Source organism: Herpailurus yagouaroundi, unplaced genomic scaffold, assembly GCF_014898765.1.
Source record: "Herpailurus yagouaroundi ecotype Mexico unplaced genomic scaffold, PumYag 190, whole genome shotgun sequence".
NCBI lineage: Eukaryota > Metazoa > Chordata > Mammalia > Carnivora > Felidae > Herpailurus > Herpailurus yagouaroundi.
The window spans coordinates 24,033,921-24,047,853 of NW_024412421.1; positions in this window are offsets into that span (position 1 = coordinate 24,033,921).

A 13,933-nucleotide genomic window follows, 5' to 3' on the forward strand; every position below is an offset into this window, starting at 1 on the left:
TTTTTTCTCTTATCTCCTTAGATATCCAGAGAGTTATGGGGATGAGCAACTCATTAAATTCAATCCCAATTTATCATGCAAGCAAAACTTTAACGTTTTAGGTTACCAAAGACTTTGAAAGCTATCTTAACAATTACCCATGAAAACTATGAGACAAAGTTAACCATTATTTAAGTCATCCTTTTGCTAACAGATTGGAACAGAGATAACATGAGCTTATTTGACCTTCAGCAAATCTAGGTAGAATAAAAGTGTGTGTGTGTGTGTGTGTGTGTGTGTGTGTGTGTGTGTGCGTGTGTGTGTGTTTTACTTAATGTTGATAAACAGGTCTATCTGAAACCAACAAACTTAAATTAGCTTAAACATTGAATATGTTTTACTTGGGTCCACTTAAAACAATTTGTTCCCCACAGTTAATTTTTACTTGGACATTGGTGGAGAAATCTGAAGTGGGTGGTCTTCGTTCCTGGGCATCTAGGGTGGGAGGAGGAGCTGATGCCTGAGGCATTGAGGAGCCAGTTATGCAGGCCGCACCCCAGGTGGTGCAGAAACAGGAGGGGGAAGGGAAGGGAAGGCAGAAGAAGCGAGGTGCTAGCAGAAGGTAGAGTAAGAGAATTCTCAGTTTTAAATCTTGTCAGCTCAGAGGAGTGTACTCCAGGTTTGTTTTGTTTTGTTTTCCACTAGTGGAATTAGGCAGCCCATGTCAGTCCAGAGAAGACAGGGGATTTCCCGGAAACAAAGGGAGTTTCGGCAGCTGCTTAGGAATATTTCTTAGTCCCTGTTCTGAAGTAGACTAACTAGAGACAGTTGGTTCTAACAGTTGGTTTTGAGGAGTCCCCCCCCCCCCGCCAACTCCATCCTGATACCCTAGATGGGTCCCTCCCAGTGTACTGTGTTGCAGGACAAACACGAGGCAAGAGGTCGTTTTGTCCTCCTGGCCATTCCTCTTGTAGAGATTTAGCCGCCTCTTAGCATTGGCAGGTCAGTATAAACCCCTGACTCTGATCAGGCCTCTGCGGACCTGATTCTGCCTTGAGCCGTATGAGGTCGTCAGGGAATCACAGAACAGGACCCACTCAGGCTGCGTAGCCAAAACCATGGAGCATGGGCACTCACACACGCATTCAGACAGATTGCAGACTCCCACCCAGGACTTCCCTGTCCTATATGGCGACTAGGTCACCTGCAAGGTGATCAAGCTCCCCTTCTGCCTCTAGGGTAGGCTTGATTTCTGCCCTGGGTCCTTGGGGACATTTACCTGATTCAGTGGCCCATCCTGGCAGAAATTTCTGATTCCCCCTGGAGTCCATTCAACTGCAACGGTGGCCAACTATTATCTGCTGGTGAGGGTCACGACCCAGTGAAATCACTGGCAGGGCGCCTTCCTTTCCATTGCAGCGGCCTGCGATGAGTGGCCTCTCTGCTGGCCTCCGACAACGGTCGCTCAAGGGGCCAGCGGGGCTGCCCGCTTCCTAGCCAATGCACCAAATGTGTTACAGCAAATACTCGGCACACAGGAAGAGAGAAGCAACACGCGCTCGGAGAATCAGAAATGACGTTTATTTCACACCAGTGCCAGCTCAGTGGAGTCCTCTCCAAAGGCTGAGACCCCAGCCCTGGCACTAGCCTACTTTTATGCCTGGCCAGCTTCTGGGTACTTGGAAACTTTCTATCGCCTGCCCAGGGTGGGATTGCAGGGGCTCAAGGAAAAAAAGGGGGGGCATTTATCGGTTGTGCTACGTGGGCAGTCGGCTGATCAAGAGACAAGCAAGATTACAGAAGCCAAAAGCATGCAAGGGGAGTATCCGGGTTCGGACATCTGGCTGGCTCTATACCCAATGTGGGACTTGAACTTACAACTTGGAAGAGTTGCATGATCTTCCAACTGAACCAGCTAGGCACTCCTGGAAACAAAACAAACAAACAAAAAAACCCAAAAACTTTAAAAATTACACAAAGATAAATATCTGAAAGGAAATGTAATGAAAATATAATTGCAAGGATAAAAAGGAATGATATAAAAGAACTGATAAAGAAGAGGTTGTTCATGTACTCTTAAAAATAGGTGATGGGGGAGGGGGCGCCTAGGTGTCTCAGTCGGTTAAGTGTCCAACTTCGGCTCAGGACATGATCTCCTGGTTGAGGTCATGATCTCAAGGTTTGTGAGCTCCAGCCCTGCATCAGGCTCTCTGCTGTCAGTACAGAGCCTGCTTCCATCCTCTGTTCCCCTCTCTCTTTGCCTCTCCCCAACTTGCTCTCTCTCTCAAGAAAGAAATAAAACATTAAAAAAGAAAATGGGCAACGGGGTATCAGATTAGAGCATTAAGATTACATGGACATATCTAATGTTTATTTATTTTTGAGAGAGAGACAGAGTATGAGCAGGGGAGGGGCAGAGACAGAGGGAGACACAGAATCGGAAGCGGGGGCTCCAGGCTCTGAGGTGTCAGCAGAGAGCCTGATGGGGGTGGGGTGGGGGTGGCTCCAATTCACTGACCTTGAGATCATGACCCGAGACAAGGTTTAACAGACTGAGCCACCCAGGTGCCCCTATATGGATGCAATTAAAAGAATGACGTAACAGTTTTATTTTCAAATGTTGTTATGATATACCCGAGAGCTGCCGTCTGCACAGCCAGAGGTGCACCAGTACCATATGATATACCTGAAATTACATCCTTTGCAATTCTTTATTCTTACATGCAAAATGCTAAATATTAACTAAAACCATGTAGGGAGATTATATAGGGTTTTTTTCTTTCATGGATTTTTTTACTGAGTAAAATTCACATAACAAAATTGACCATTAACCATATTAAAGCCTACAATTCAGTGGCATTTAGTGTATGTATAATATTGTGCAACCCTCACCTCTATTTCTAAGGATATTTTCGTCATCTCAAAAGGAAACTCTGTACCCATTAAGCAAGAACTCCCATTCCCCCACTCCCTGCCCATTTCCTGGCAACCATAAATTTGTTTCCTGTCTCTGTGGATTTACCTGTTCAGGATGTTGCAAATAAATGGATTCATACAATATGTGATCTTTGGTGCCCGGCTTCTTTTACTAAACATAATGTTTTTGAGGTGTATCAGTACTTCATTCCCTTTCATGGTTGAATGATATTTCATTGTGTATACCACATTGTGCTTATGCATTCATCACCTGCTGGACATTTGCCTTGTTTCTGCCTCTTGGCTATTATGAATAATGTTGCTGTGACAGGAGTGTACAGCATTTGTTTGAATACTTGTTTCCAGTTATTTCGAGTCTGTACCTAGGAGCAAAATTGCTGATAACTGTCTTTAACTTTCTGAGGAACTGCCAAACTTTCCCACACTGCACCATTTTATGTTTCCAGCAGCCATGTACAAGGTTCCAATTTCTCTGCTTCTTCAATAACTCTTGTTATTTTTTTCATTATAAAAAAGTTATGACTAACCTAGTGGCTATAAAGTGGTGTCTTTTTGTGGTTTTGATTTGCATTTCCCTAATAACTCATGATGTTGAACATCTTTTCATGTGCTTGTTGGCCATGACTACCTAGTTTTTCCTATTTTTTCATTTTAAGGGGTGTGCAAGCAAAAATGCTGTGTTCCACAGCTGTAGAACGAAGCCACCGTATTTCTGAAGATCTTGTCTAATGCCCCTCTGTTCTCCAAGCATTGTGCTATGGCCTCAAGGCTTTGCAACAGTTTGTCTGAGGGACACTTCTCCCATCCGGAGGTACAGGACTAAAAATTAAAAAAAAACTTCCTCTTCAGTGGGGTGGCTTTGAGAGTCTGTGCAGACTGAAACTACAACTTATAATACCGAATCTTCTTTCTCTGCTACCTGCTAAATTAGCCCTCCTATATTCTGAAGACTTTAAATTTGAATGCCAAAGTTAGCTAGCCCCTTGCACATAGCTTTTTTCCATGCTTATTTGTTGGTTTGACATGAAGTCAGAAGGGACCTTTAGCTGTGCAAACTGAGGGAGAGTGCTCTCAGAAAGACAGTTCTGTGTCAGGCTGGAGGAGAGTGAGGAAATGAGGGTGCGGCTGCATTAAGTTGTGCTTAGGCAGGGGGCTGTGAAGGTAACAGGAAAGTCTTGGGGCCCACGTGTCTGCTCTAGGATGGCAGGGAGCTTTATGATTGGCAGTCTCCCCTGGATAGGTTGCTAGTTCACTGAGGGCAAGAATAGCATCTTAGTTCTATATCCACATATGTTCCCTAACTCAGAACCTGGAACATAGTAGTTACACACAGGATGTTTACGGGGTTGGATTGTGCACTGGTGATACTCTGTTCCCTGACACGTTGAGCCCCCTTGCCTCCTTGATGGGAATTAGGAAGGAGACATCCTGGTTGCTGCTCTTGATTCTCACTTCATTCTGGTCCATCTCAGACTGACATCTTCCAACAGCTCCCCATTACCTCCATTACTGTGTTCCTTAGGGGTCCCAGTGTGAACATAAAATATCACCTGTATCCTTAATCATTATTTCTAGAGTATTCCTTCCGCTTCCTTTTTATTTCAGTTACATTCAAGCTACCCATAGGCATGGACATGTTTGAGACCTTAGAATCACATGCAATCTTCTACAGGAGGAAAAGCTCAAGAGACTTCCAAATTTTTTGTTGATAGACCCTTACCCAAGATGTCTGTTAATTTGGGATTATTCACTGCCCATTGCCTGTAAAGAAGGCTCTTCCAGGCTCCCATGCAAAGGCTATAACCCTGGTTGAGTGTTTGAGAGCCAGGTGGGAGAATGGGCAGGGGGCAGTGGTGGAGCATTGTGATTTTTCTCTGTTCAGTGTATACACTTTCGTTCATTTCCTTGTTTTAAATCCACTGCTTAAATCTGACCCTTTGCTATTTTTCCCCCCAGAGAGTAAGTGTATTGTTGCAGGGTTTGGGAGAAGTCTCTGGGCTGTGTACATGTGGGTAAGACCTGCAGGTCCAATTTCTCCTTGTACATCTGGTCTATGGCTCATCTCTGCCTTGCAAAATACCTGACACCTGATGGCTGATTCCTGAGCCTTTCCACTGGGTGAATCAGCTTGTCCCGTACTATTAACCATGTGTCCTAGCCACCCATCCCCACCTGGCTTCCGTGCAAGGCTTCCCTTTGTCTCTGGTTATCACTTCTCTATCCCTTTCCATCTCCCTCAACAGTGTCAACAGCTCTCCTCTGTTTTCATCCCGTTTCATTCTCATGTCCTTGTAGATTCTCATCCTTTTTGTACTTTTAATGTCATGTTATAGGGTCCAGAAAATGTCTGTGTTCTTTCTGCCTGTATTTCAGAAGCAATGGTTCTTTATGGTTATCAGTCCCATGCAGCATAATACTCTACAGTGTTAAATGGAATAATGTATCTACATGTCTGGACCTGTGACATGGACAGTATAGAAAATGAAATGAAAAAAGCAAGTTGCAGGTTCGTATGTATAATGTGAAACTGGTTTCATTAAAAACATTTTCATATTATAATGTATACATATACATATACACATACTACACACACACACACACACACACACACACACACACATATTCTCCTTAGCATTACCTGAGATAACATAAGTAAATGTCAGAATAAATACCTAGAGAGCTACCTGGATGTTTTTATTTGGCAAAAAGACTTAAAAGGGTCTGATTCAGGGACACTCAGGTAGCTCAATCGGTTAAGCATCCAACTTCCACTTGGGTCATGACCTCATGGTTCGTGAGTTCAAGCCCAGCATCAGGCTCTCTGCTCTCAGTGCAGAGCCCTCTCAGATCCTCTGTCTCCCTCTCTCTCTGCCCCTCCCCAATGCATGCACGTGCTCTCTCTCTCTCTCTGTCAAAAATAAACAAACATTAAAAAACAAAGGGATCTGATTTAAAGGTCTAGGCAATCTGGTGAGTCTAAAAATTTCCTTTGGGGACCTTGGAGCCAGGGAGCACCAGTCACATTGTGTTCTTTGTGAACAGAGCCCTGTGGATTTGCATAGCTGTGGTGGCACTTCCCGGTGGTTCCCCCAAAGAAGCCCCTGTCATCCTCCAGGGCAGCAGCTGGAGCAAGGGAGTTGTTACTCCCATGTGTAACTCTTTCTGGGCTGTTCCTGGGATGTGATTGTTTGTCTTAGTTAATGATCCTCCTGAACTACACTAGGGAAGCCAACTCCTAAGTGAGGCCAATAATAAGCAGCAAAATTACATTTGTGGAGATGTACATTCTGGCATGTTGTGGGAAACCTGCAGTTCCTCACAAAAGCAACTAACTCTTCCTCCTTCCAACCACCTTCAACCCCCAACTCATGATCAAATGGGAAGGTATAGAAAGTTTCCAGTTAATACTCAGTGATAAAGGGTTGAAAGGAATTTAGCCACTTACTCAAATATTCTCTAGCAACATGTCTCCCTGTTGAGATTTCCCCCCTCAAACTTTGCTGCTTATTAAAATTACCTGGGAAGGTTTTAAAATTCCCATGCCCGGGCCGAACCTGTTACGTAAACAGTCGAATCTTTAACAAGCCTTCTCAACGTTGGCCCTACTGACATTCGGAACTATGTAATATTTTGCTTTGAGAGGCTTTCCTGTGCATTGTGGGATGTTTAGCACTGCCCCTGGGCTCTATGCACTAGAAGCCTACAACAAAAAGACATTTGCAAATCACCCAGTTGAGAATCACTGCCGTAGGAGGTGGGACCCAGACATCTATGTTTTAAAAATCTTCCCAGGTGATTCCAATGTGCAGCCAAGTTTGAGAACAAGTGCCCTGATAGAGTTTCCTTTGGGAAGTGTTCCCTGGTGGAAATTCCTGGGACTTCTGGAGTGGGTTTTTATAAACTGTTATTTAATACTGATTCAGTAAGAATGGATATATCCCAAGCCAGATGAGTAGTGCCACTCATCCTATCTAGTAAGCACCGGTTTCTTTCTATCAAGAGAACTTTGGAAAACAAAGAAGCTGTGAACATCTGGAGAGGCTGGCAAAGCCAGCTGAGCCTGTAACTTATGGAGAACATATATAGAGTGCTGGTTCCGGGGTGGCTCAGTTGGTAGGGTTCCAACTTTGGCTCAGGTCATGATCTTGCGGTTTGTGAGTTCAAACCCTGAATTGGGCTCTGTGCTGACACTAGCAGCCTGGAGCCTGCTTCAGATTCTGTGTCTGCCCCTCTCCTGCTTGCTCTCTCTCTCTCTTTCTCAAAATAAATAAACAAACATTTAAAAAGTTTTAAATGGGGAGAGCAGCCTCCTGGGTTTTCTCACCAAAGGCTGCAGCTTTTAACTAAGGCTGTTGTAAGTGTCCATTTGTTTTGGAGCGTCCAAATCCACCAGTTTGGTACGAGAAACTGGTACACAGAAGTTATTGTTCCCAGTCTTTAATGATTACTGGACTTTGGCAAGAAATATCAGGACAGAATGTATTGTATATGAACTGTAAGAGGATAGTGAGAAGATAGCTCACTTATGTTTAAGTTGTTGTGTTAGTAATTAGTAATTACTAATTAGTAATCAGTAATTTCTATTTAGGATAGTATACTTCATGAGTACATAGGGTCTCGTCCTCAGTGAAAAGAGGAAGGGCTTTCCAGATATTAGAAAAACAAGATCTCCCATTTGTGAAGGCTGTCTAGGTAAAGGCAATCACACTATTCACAGGCTTATTTACCCTTGTACTTATGGAAAGTAACCCAGTCATCTAGGCAGAGTATTTCTCATCCATTTAATGTATTGATGCTTTTAAGAGTATTTTAACCTATTTACATTTATTGTGATAAAATTTGGTCTGATATCTCATCTTAAGTGCTTTTAATTTTTGATGATTATTTCTGTCCTATTTTGTCCCTTCTGCTATTGGACTCTTTCTTTGCTCTTTTATCATCTTTTGCTATTCTTGAAGATATTTCTCCTATTTTTATTCTACTAGTGGTACTCTTAAGATTTAAAACATTCTTAGAAATATTTTAAGTGTAGAAAAGTATAGAGTATCAGAAACATCTATGTACCTCCCCTTAGTTTTATCATATGTAAACATTTTGTCATGACTTGTTCACATGTTTCTAAGAATTAAAGTGTTACAGATGTAATTGAAGTCCCCTGTATTAAATTGCATTTCTCTCTCTGTGGCTCCAGAAGCAGTTTACCATCTGAATATGGTGTTAATTGTGCCCATAGATGCTTTTAAAGTTGTTATATATGCTTATTTCCATAAACATCATAACATTATTTTGCATATTTTGAATTTGCATAAATTCAAACTTACTTTTAAAATTCAACATTGTGTAATTGAGATTTAAACACATTGTTTAATTCATTCATTTCCACTAATGTTTAGTATTTCATTTTTGTGGGATAAAGCTATTGACTTAGCCATTGTCTTAATAGTGGACATTTTAAGTTGTTTGGAATTTTTGGTTTTGAAAAACTGATACAGTGAACATTGTTGGACATGTTTCCTCATGCACATGTGAAATTATTTTTCTATGACATACTTAGAATTGCTGGGTCAAAATGTAGGGTGAGGGAAAGTACATTGTAGATGATGGAAAGAACATGTAACTGGCAACAAGGCCTGGTTTATTCTGCTTTGGCCATTTTCTTTTTTTAAGATACTATATATTTCCTTTATAACAGCCTCAGCTTGTCGTTGGTTGGTTGAGGTGATTGGACAATGATATTTAATAGTCTTATGATTTTTTGATCCTGTTGATTTTTCGGAAGCAATTTTTTTTAATTTCATTTTTTATTTTTTAATTTTTTTAATATCAAATTTATTGTCAAATTGGTTTCCATACAACACCCAGTGCTCATCCCAAAAGGTGCCCTCCTCAATACCCATCACCCACCCTCCCCTCCCTCCCACTTATTTCTTAAGTGCAATATTGTTTTCTTTTTCTTAATATAGAACCAAGACTGCAAATGAATTCATAACAACAAAAAATATAGCAAAGGAAGAGATTATGTTCTCTAGTAAACTCCAGAGAGACATTTTCCAGGGAACTACCTTTTTAGAAGACTATGAATTCAAGAGACAATAGGAAATATCCATGGTGGGGAATAAAAGTTTTTTCCAGTAGGCGTGGAGAGGATGAGAGTCTCCACTGGAGGGGTTATTTTAATCAATATACAAACATTTTATCATTTTCAGAGCATTCCCACTAGGGAGAGGTTCTGTGAATGTAAGATACGTGGGAAAGGCATCAGCTTTAATTCAAAACGGATTCAGCACCAAAGAATGTACAAGCAAGTGAGACCCTTCAAATGTATAGAGTGTGAGAAAACCTTTGGATGTAACTCCCACCTTGGCACCATATAAATCCACACTAGAGTTTTGAAGCTATATCAATGTAAGGAAGGTGGCAAAAACCTTTGATATGAGTGCAAAACTAACTTGGCACTAAGCCACACTGTGGAAAAACCCTTCAAATATGTAGAATGTGGAAAGAATTTCAAATACAGTTCTTGCTATATTAGACATAAAGAATCTAAATGGAGAGAAGCCCTATAAATGTAATGAATGTTGGGAAAGCTTTCAATGTCAATGCAAATCCAATCAGGCATCAAAGAAACCATAATGGGGACAAACTTTATTTGTGTGTGGAATATGGGGATGGTTTCAGTTGTAATTCTATCTTTGACATCAAACAAATCTGCATGGGGAAGAGACTATAACGAGTGTGGGAAAGACTTCAAATGTAGCTCCCAATGCAGAAATCATCAGCTTATTCATACTGGAGAGAAGCCGTTTCAATGTAAGGAACATGGGAAAGGCTTCAGCCTCAATGCAAAATTAATTCAGCATGAAAAAATCCACAGTGGGGAGAAACCATTAAGTGTGAGAAAGCTGTTAAACGTGTAACTTCACACTTTGCCAGCATCAGGAAATCCACACTGGGAAGACACCTTATGAGTGAAGTGGTTGCAGGAAGGCCTTCAGGTGTATCTTCCAAGTGAGTTAATATCAGAATACCTGTACTTGAGAAGAGCCCTCCACATTGTTAATGCAAAATTAATTGGGCATTCAGGAATCTGCCATGGGAAGAACTTAGAAACTGCTTGTTGTATGAGAAGGGCTTTAAATGTAGTTCTGAAAGTACCTCCCAGTTTGATATGCATCAGAGTATCTACACTGGAGAAAAACTCTAAATATAAGTGCTACAGGAAAACATTCCATATTGTTAAAGAAAAATTAAATGGGCATGATGATAGGAAGGACCTCTATATGTATGAAGCACGTGAAAGGTTTCAGCTATAGTTGTAATGGTATTATGCATTACAGAGGTGAGAAATCCACTGGCTGTAAAACAAGAGTTACATCCAATTTAGACAGCCCAGGGTGTACCCTTGGAAACAAGTTCTAACAATACATCTGAAAGCTTTAGCATTAAAGCAGAATGAATATAGCATCTGACAGTCCATTCCAGGATGAAAGTCTAAAAATGTAATGAATGTGATAAAGACATTATTTCTACTTTTAAATCTTTTGTTTTCAATGTGAAATAATTGATATTTCAATTTTCATGTACCCACCATCCAGGTTAAGCAAATATTGGCATTTACCAACATCTCAAAAATATTTCTTTCACAACTAAAGCCTTGTTTCCCCTGCCCTTCTTCTTTCCCCTGTCCTTCTTTCTCCCTCCCTTACCCCTCCTCCCAGTGTAAACACCTATGTTGGGGTTAGTGTGTATCAAATTATCCATAAATATTATGTATATTTATAATTTATGTATTTTTTAAACATGAAAACATTTTGCACTGTGTCCTTTTGTCATGTTCTTTTTTAAACTCAGCATGATTTTTATGAGATTATCATGTTGAAGCTTCTAGCTCTAGATCATTTTAACTAATGAATATAATTCTCTACAGCCTACTTACCTACTCTTACAATTTCCAGAAGTGCCATAGTGAATATCCTTGTATGTGTTAAACCAACTCAAAGAGGCCTATAGGGAGAGAGCCAAAGCAAAGGGGTCTTCATGTTTAATAGTTGGTAAATTCAGGGGTGCCTGGGTAGCTCAGTTAGTTAAGTGTCAGACTTCAGCTCAGGCCATCATCTCACAGTTCATGGGTTTGAGTCCCGTGTCGGGATTTGTGCTGATAGCTCAAAGCCTGGAGCATTGCTTCAGATTCTGTGTCTCCCTCTCTCTCTGCCCCTTTCCCGCTCCTGCTCTCTCTCTCTCTCAAAAATAAATAAACGTTAAAACAATTAAAAGAAAATAATTGGTAAGTTCATTCTACTTCTATAATAGGGGAGTTAGACAATGAAGGTAATAACTCAGTAAGAAATCAGTAGATGTATGGCACAAAAACAGACACTTAGATCAATAGAACAGAATAGAGAACCCAGAAATGGACTCACAAACATATGCCCAACTAAGCTTTGACAAAGCAGGAAAGAATATCCAATGGAATAAAGACAGTCTTTTCAGCAAGTGGTGCTGAGAAAACTGGACAGTGGCATGCAGAAAAGTGAACCTAGACGACTTTCTTACACCATACACAAAAAATAAACTCAAAATAGATGAAAGACCTTAATGTAAGATAGGAAGCCATCAAAATCCTCAAGGACAAAGCAGGCAAAAACCTCTTTGATCTTGACCGCAGCAACTTCTTACTCAACATGTCTCTTGAGACAAGGGAAACAAAAGCAAAAATGAACTATTGGGACCTCATCAGAATAAAAACTTCTGCACAGCGAAGAAACAATCAGCAAAATTAAAAGGTAACCGACAGAATGGGAGAAGATATTTGCAAATGACATATCAGATAAAGGGTTATTATCCAAAATCTATAAAGAACTTATCAAACTCAACACCCAAAGAACAAATAATCCAGTGAAGAAATGGGCAAAAGACATGAATAGACACTTCTCTAAAGAAGACATCCAGATAGCCAATCAACACATGAAAATATGCTCAACATCACTCATCTTCAGGGAAATACACATCAAAATCACAATGAGATACCACCTCACACCCGTCAGAATGGCTAACATTAACAACTCAGGCAACAACAGGTGTTGGCGAGGATGTGGAGAGAGGATCTCTTTTGCCCTGCTGGTGGGAATGCAAACTGGTGCTGCCACTCTGGAAAACAGTATGGAGGTTCCTCAAAAAATTAAAAATAGAACTACCCTATGACCCAGCAATTGCACTACTAGGTATTTATCCAAGGAATACAGGTATGCTATTTTGAAGGGACACATGCAACCCAATGTTTATAGCAGCACAATCCGCAATAGCCAAAGTATGGAAAGAGCCCAAATGTCCATCAATGGATGAATGGATAAAGAAGATGTGGTACACACACACACACACACACACACACACACACACAATGGAGTATTACTTGACAATCAAAAAGAATGAAATCTTGCCATTTGCAACTACGTGGATGGAATTGGAGGGTATTATGCTAAGCAAAATTAGTCAGAGAAAGACAAATATCCTATGACTTCACTCATATGAGGACTTTAAGAGACAAAAGAGATGAACATAAGGGAAGTGAAGCAAAAATAATATAAAAACAGGGAGGAGGACAAAACATAAGAGACTCTTAAATATGGAGAACAAACAGAGGGTTACTGGAGGGGTTCTGGGAGGGGGGAATAGGCTAAATAGGTAAGGGGCATTAAGGAATCTACACCTGAAATCACTGTTGCACCATATGCTAACAAACTTGGATGTGAATTAAAATAATAATAATAAATCAATTAAAAAAAGAAATTAGTAGATGTAGTGTGCTCATTACATATTAAATGAATAAATTCAATTTCCTACAACAAGCATATACTAACAAGTACTTTTTTTTTTAAATTTTTAACATTTATTCATTTTTGAGAGCGAGAAAGACAGAGTATGAGTAGGAGACAAAGAATCTGAAGCAGGCTCCAGGCTCCGAGCTCTGAGCTGTCAGCGCAAAGCCCAACACAGGGCTTGAATTCAAAGACCACAAGATCATGACCTGAGCTGAAGTGGGACCCTTAACCAACTGAGCCACCCAGGGGCCCCAACAAGTGCTTTTTTGTTTAGCAAGTAGAGCATGCTAAAACAATTTCCCTCAACAAATATGTTTTAAAAAAAAGTTTGCAGTAATCATATCATAATCTTGTCATCTAAAGTAGGTTCTCTTGGAGGCAAATATAAAACTTATGTAGTCAGCAGTAGAGCTTTCTCTTTATTAATGGAGGCATTAGACAGAAACCCAAATTCATTATAATAAGATACAGTGTGTGTTTGTCAGAGTTTAAGCAAACCAGATTTATTACATGGTTTTAGAAGCTTATAAAATAATTGGGGAGGTTGAAGAAATAAATTTTAGGTAAATTTCTGGGAATGACTCCCACAGCAACACTGCAGGTTTATTCCATCAAAGGTCAAAGGTGCTATGATTCCTGCAATAGATTTGAAACTGCCTTCTAGATAACAGTTGGGGGCTTCTGAACCATGCTGCCTCTGTAGTGAACTGCATCACTTGAATCACGAAAGTTAATCCTGCATGAATACATCTATCAGTGGAACCTACCCAGAAGCCCAGCCACAAGAATATGGGAGATTTGGTGTTTAGCCTTCCATCTTTGTAGTACAGAAAGGCACATCAGAAGAAGGCTGGAAAAGATGTTAAGTGAGCCACTCCACAGTATCTACCACATATAGTATGCATTGATTGAACTGAGACTACACTGGCATCCCATCTGGCTAACGCTTCTCTTTTTAACGCTTCTCTTTTTAATGCCTTTAGATAAATGGTATGTAATATTTTTAAGTGCTTCTTCAGAAAAACATAGGCATTGATTTCTCAAAAGCATGTATAAGAATGTTCATTCCTTTAAGATTTCTCATTAAATACCCTTGTTACTTGTGATTTATGGTATCAACAAAGTTTTGACCAAAATTGAATGAAAGTTTGGGGGCTTATATATATATATATATATATATATATATATATATATATATA